Source organism: Trachymyrmex cornetzi, unplaced genomic scaffold (assembly GCF_001594075.2).
Source record: "Trachymyrmex cornetzi isolate Tcor2-1 unplaced genomic scaffold, Tcor1.1 scaffold371, whole genome shotgun sequence".
NCBI lineage: Eukaryota > Metazoa > Arthropoda > Insecta > Hymenoptera > Formicidae > Trachymyrmex > Trachymyrmex cornetzi.
The window spans coordinates 188,334-194,556 of NW_017298440.1; the positions used below are offsets into that span (position 1 = coordinate 188,334).

The following is a 6,223-nucleotide window of genomic DNA, read 5'->3' on the forward strand; positions in this document are numbered from 1 at the left end:
ATATATATATATATATATATATATATGTATATACATACTTGTAGGCAGCGTATAGACTTATTTCCACCAAAGCGGATTAACTTCAATCTCTCATTCAACTTATTCTTCATCTTTTTTTAATTCTTATATTGAAATTAGAAGAAGATAAAGAATTAGTTGAACCGAGATTAAAAGTTAAACTACACTACAAACGGATGTTAACAGTTTCTCTTATAGTTGTATTTTGTACATTGATGATAGTAAAATAAGTAACAAAACAGTAAATAAAAAGTTATTGTAAAATAATAATGTTAATAACTACAATAATATTCGAACTGCTGTCGCCTTAAATTAGATTAATATTTGCATCCAGAAAAAACATAAGTAACGGCAACTGTATATAAAAGATGACAATTATATAAATATATGTAAAATTAATGCACATAGTTAAATAGACTAATGCACATGTAAAACCTGTAACTATCACTTTTACAGTTACTATATATTTTTCTCTGAATGAGATAGTATATGGATCCATGACTTTCTAGGATTACGAATTTTAAAATAGACAAATCTGCGAATTCTCTCGCAGGTCTTTGACTCCAATGGCATTTCTCTACGCATATCCACCTAGCTATTTATCTGTTAGTATGTTTTTATGATAATGATCGCTAATAGAAAAGCGCATTCCTCGTTCGATTGTGACCAGCCGGTTGGAATCTCGAAACGCCGCTTAGGCTGAGCACAGGCTAGGCATAGGCATTACTCATACATGGAACGGGAGAGGTCACGTTTCCCAAGTACTTTCATTCCGCAAGGACACCCGGTATGCGCGAGCGGTTACAGGAGAGCCGCATAACTTCGCCGCTTTTATCTCTCGACGTGGATCTACAAACCGCGCGTTAAAGTTGTTCACGGATCGATGATCCAGGAACGCATTGAATCTTTCTCGTTAATTACGTATAAAAATATAATTACGAGAGTATCAATAAATTTGCATTTAAATTTCCTTCCTAAGTAAATCGTATAAAGAAATATCATCAGCGTAATATTTAAGTACACGAAAGAACAATTTTGCGAAAGTATCTAAAAATTTAGCTAGATACAAATCTGAAAATAGATGCTTGGACCATCAAAATAATTACATAAAACATTTAAACTAGTTGCAAGTATGCTAAAATTTTTTGCAGCATTGTTATCAACATTCAAACGTTCTACATGATTATTTTGATGATTCAACACAATTTTTATATCTAATTCAATTTTTAGATACTTAAAAATTGTTTTTTCTATATAGGATTTTTTTCTAACTGTGGAACATCTAACAATAAGTGTCAAAGTAACATCAGAATTTTAAGAACATCCATAGCTTCAAGGTAACGTTAAAATTTAAAAAATCGTTAAACGACGCTCAATTGAATAAAATCAAATTTGTATAAGGGCTAAAAGCAAAAGCAAGTTATTCCATAAATAACTTACAATATACATGAAAAACAAATATTTCGACCATTACTAAGTCATTCTCAATGTTAAAAGTAAAAATTATAAATAAATATATCCTAATAACGGATTCAAAAAGTTCCTTCTAATTAAACGTTTAAAAGAAAAGCCACATACCTAACTTCTATTAATTAATATCAAACTAAGATTGTAATCTAAATCTAATAACTCATATTACTTCTCTTAGAGTTATGTGCTTGAAATTGTAGCAGGAAAGTTAAAATTAAATGTAGAAAATTAAAAGAGAGTTAATACTGTAATTATTTCCCTAATTCATTTAATTATGTTCAAACTATCCTTAAGAATGTCAAAGTAGCGTCAAAATTTCAACACGGGAAAACACGAACATTTTTCTAAATGATCGCAAGTGCGACTGACGATTCGATAACGCATTACTCAACGCGCGTGTCGCTGACAGAAACAGACGGATCCCTACTCAACGGTGTGTCTGAAAAATTGGGAGTGAGAAAAAAAATATCATCGAACTTATGATATATTAAGAAAAATTGGCGCGCACGTTTCACGCGTAATTTCCAACGCTCCGAACGAATACGGGGTGTATTTTAACAAGGTACACAGACGCGAAAGGTAAAACGCCGCAAATAATTGCAATTGCATCGGACGGTTTGACGTCACGACGAGAACGAGCGGCGATTGTGAGAGTGTCATGTGCGAAGTACGAAAGAGTGAACCGACGACTGCAAACGAAATATCAATTGCCGCGCCTCCGCGGGCGTATGTAACATAATAGACCGATTAATAATAAAGCGGCTGCTCGACTCACCGTGCCCGGCCGAGCGTGTTTAATTAATAAATTGACGTTTCATAAATTAATCCGTGCGACTCCGAATTCACAAAGTTCGCCCGGGCTGTTTAAAATTTATCAATAATCCCGAACGGCCCGAGTAATTTGTCAGTTTGTTGTCCGTTATTTTTCACGTTTTACATTAAATTAGTATCGATAGAGAAAGAAAGAGAGGAGGAGAAAGGAGAGGGAATATTTTCACGTAACTCTACGTAATCAAGGAACGCGTCTTTTTTAATTGAATTTCGCCAGATGTATTAAAAAAAAATCGGGAGCGAATAAAAGTTCCCGGAACACAGCGGGACGGTTCTCCGCCGCCGAAATTATCAATCCATTCGAAATGTGTAATCAAACGATAACGTGATTCGATGAACGAAATGTTGCGAGTAACGGCGGTGCGCTCGCTCGTTCGATTTGTTAAATCACGCCGATCGATGCGGCGCGTGTTCGATCCGCGATCTCAATACGTAGCAGAAGATTCGATTAAACGATGAAAGCGCCGCAAAATTCAACGCGGCCTATCGAAAACGCTGCTTTCCACCTCATTCTCTCTCTCTCTCGGTCGCGAATTCGCTCGTTCGCGCATTTCGCCGATACAACTTTGCAAACGCTCGCTCACCCCGAAAGCTTTCAAGCGAATTAAATTCTCTCGAATCGTTTACGATAAAATGTTTCCCTTTAATCTCTCTAATCACCGACGCGCTCTGCAAACTTTCGCGAATTTAACAGGCGGACGTGACTAGCGACGCTTTAAAATATCGATATCCCACGCTCGCGCTCGATTGCTAATATCGAAGTATCAATATCCGATCATTCTTGGCGGCAGAGATTGGAAATGAGCGGCTGCGAGCGGATAAAGCGAGTAAATAACCATAAATAAATCAGGACAACGAACTGAAGCGCATGACAAGCACTATTAGCTCGTTGAATCATATCACTAATTTGTTACAACAATATAAAAAAAAAAACAAAGTTTTCCAGAAAATGCATCTGAACGTTTTAAATATTTAAATCATTATAATTTTATATTTTGAAATGTAATTTTGGTGATTATTTTGCTAAAGTAAAACGTTAGCTAGATGCAGATTTGAAAATAATTCGCAATGAGAAATTTAGGCAAATGAGAGTGAAACGCGATAAACAGAGCACGATTAATCTTAAAATGTAATTTCAATACTTAAGCAAGAATAATTGTTATACTCGGAATTCGAGCGTTCCAATTCACTTTTGAGTCTTCATCAGCGATATAATGTTCTTCAATAACTTTAACATGTCCCTCCACAGCCAGCTACTAATGGATTGAAAGATCCAAAGTGAGATACAACCATTTGATTGTAAATGTAAAAAGTGAGATTTTCTGAAAACGGTAAATAGCACCGAATTTTTATAGATATATACAGGGTGTCTCGGATCACCCGCAATTGGCAGACAAAAGCTGTAAGTAGTATCTCTGGTAGAAATGTATACAGTCTTCCTAGATATGTATCCAGTTACTATCTAATATTACTGTATTCTCATTAATTGTGCCAATGCTGAGTAGGAAATGGACAAAAACTTGATAGAACTTTATTCAGTGATTGAAGCAGTTTTCCTAGTAAAAATTTGTGCAATTTGTGCGTAGACACTGCCCAGTTATTGTCTAGTATTAATAGATTAAATTATTAGTTAAAATAATGCGTAGAAACTGGACAAAAACTGAGTAAAGTTTTATTTAGTTTACTATACAACATTTGGGCTGATTTTTTCAAAGATCTTGTAATATAGTAATTTAGTTGATAATGCACGCATCATATATAATGTGCATATATAAAAATTAAAAGTATTAAAACGAGGGATAAACCGCTGAGAGAATTATTTGATTACTTAACTTATGAACTTTTTATTCTTACAAGTAAACCTACGGAGGTGTCACTCACCGATTTTAATGAAAATTTGCATATTTGTAGAACTTTGAAAAATATTTGACACGTATTTTTTTTTATCTGCAATGGTCCACTCTGAAGGGTAAAAACTACCCCTTAAAGGTAAGGGATATATTTAACATATTAGGTGAATTAAGTTGAAAATTTTAAAAAGTAAAATGTGTTAGGAAGAGTTTTTAGAGTCTCTGAAACTGAATCTTATGTCAAAAGTATGAAATTCAAAATGGCCGATCCAATATATCGTCCAGATACTTATTTCGTATAATATGAGACAAAAAAAAGTTTAAAATTTTAAAAAGTAAAATGGGTTAAGGGGTTTTTGGGGTCGCTGAAACTAAATCTTATGTCAAAAATATGAAATTTAAAATTTTCTCTACGTGCCACGTGCAATCATGAGTAGACGCGGTGGACGTACACAAAAGTTTTCCGTTTTCACTGACGCATACGTACACTGTAGATAGGAGCGGTCTGATGTTTACGTTTTTTCAACAGAGTTGAAAAAAAATTGTACCCCGAAAGGTGAGAGGCAAGAGGACTCACTGTAAAAAAGCACCTTGAAAGGTAAGGGCCTTGTATCAATACATTTTTTGCAAAAATTATAAATTTTAACGTATATAGCTGCCATATTGAGACCGCCATTTTGAATTTTATATCTTTAATACTATATTTAAAATCATCGAAAATCGGAAATTTTAATTTTGTGATGACAAGAATTCTTAAAATTTACTCATTTTGATAAAAACTAATAAAAATTTTAATGTATATGGATGCCATATTGGATCCGCCATTTTGAATTTCATACTTTTGACATAAGATTCAGTTTCAGTAACCCCAAAAGCCCTCTAACACATTTTACTTTTAAAAATTTTTAACTTATTTCACCTAATATGTTAAATCTATCCCTTACCTTTAAGGGGTAGTTTTCACCCTTCAGAGTGGACCATTGCAGATAAAAAAAAACGTGTCAAATATTTTTCAAAGTTCTACAAATATGCAAAGTTTCATTAAAATCGATGAATGACACCTCCGTAGGTTTACTTGTTGGTATAAAACCTGTTTAGAAAATTTATTATTAGATCATGCGTGCAGTCGTTGCAAAAAAAAGATTTGTGAAATTGAACGTTGTCAAATTTTATTGAGATTAGTCTTTAAATCTTGTTTTAAAATTTTTTGAAAGAAGATGTAAAAGTTTTCATAATTTATGCAATCCGAATATAAGAATAAATTTTAAGGTTATACCCACACAGCAAAAATTTCCGAAATACATCAAACAGATATCCTAAAGATATCACATATCCCAAATATATCTTTAAGATATCTCTAAGATGTATTTTTGATACATTTGCTGTGTGTGTAAGAGCCATAGTGCAGAAAATCTTTGGTATATAATATATATTATGCTTTTTTTAGTACAAAATATATTATGTACAACAGATTTCTCTTGCACTCTCATAACCTTAAAATTTTACAATCAACAAGCATTTACAAAATATGAAATATTACTAGGGCAAAATTGTCCATTTCATGAACAGCTTGCTTATAAATCAATTTAACATCCATTATTTGTTGTGTTTCTATTCAGTAACTGGATTTAGATTTTATGCAACTTTTGTATGCAGTAATTGCAAGCAAAGCGTTACTTCCTGATTAGGATTCTAAGTAGTTTTTCTTCTCAGTTACTAGACAGAAGTTGGTATAATTGTTTAGTAACTGCTCAAAAAATGCATGAAATTTCTACCAGGGTATTTTAAAAGTAATGTACTTTAAAAAATTATATTTAAAATACCAGGGTATTTTAAAAATAATGTACTTTAAAAAATAAATACATATTTATAAGTTTTTAAAATGCTCTCCATTTTGAAAACCCAAGGTCAAACTAATAAGACCAGTAAATAGATCTTTTTAAATCTTACAACTTTTGTCTGAAACATTTCTTTCGAAAATGATTAGTTTCCGAAATACTGAAGGATCCCGATACTTTTCGAACACTCTGTATATATATATATATATATATATA

General features: G+C 32.7%; 1 protein-coding gene across 2 annotated transcripts in view; it reads right to left on the bottom strand.

The window, feature by feature from the left end:
- IRSp53 (Insulin receptor substrate 53 kDa) overlaps positions 1-6,223 on the bottom strand; it is a 131,341-nt gene that overhangs the window by 114,555 nt on the left and 10,563 nt on the right. The window lies entirely within an intron of this gene.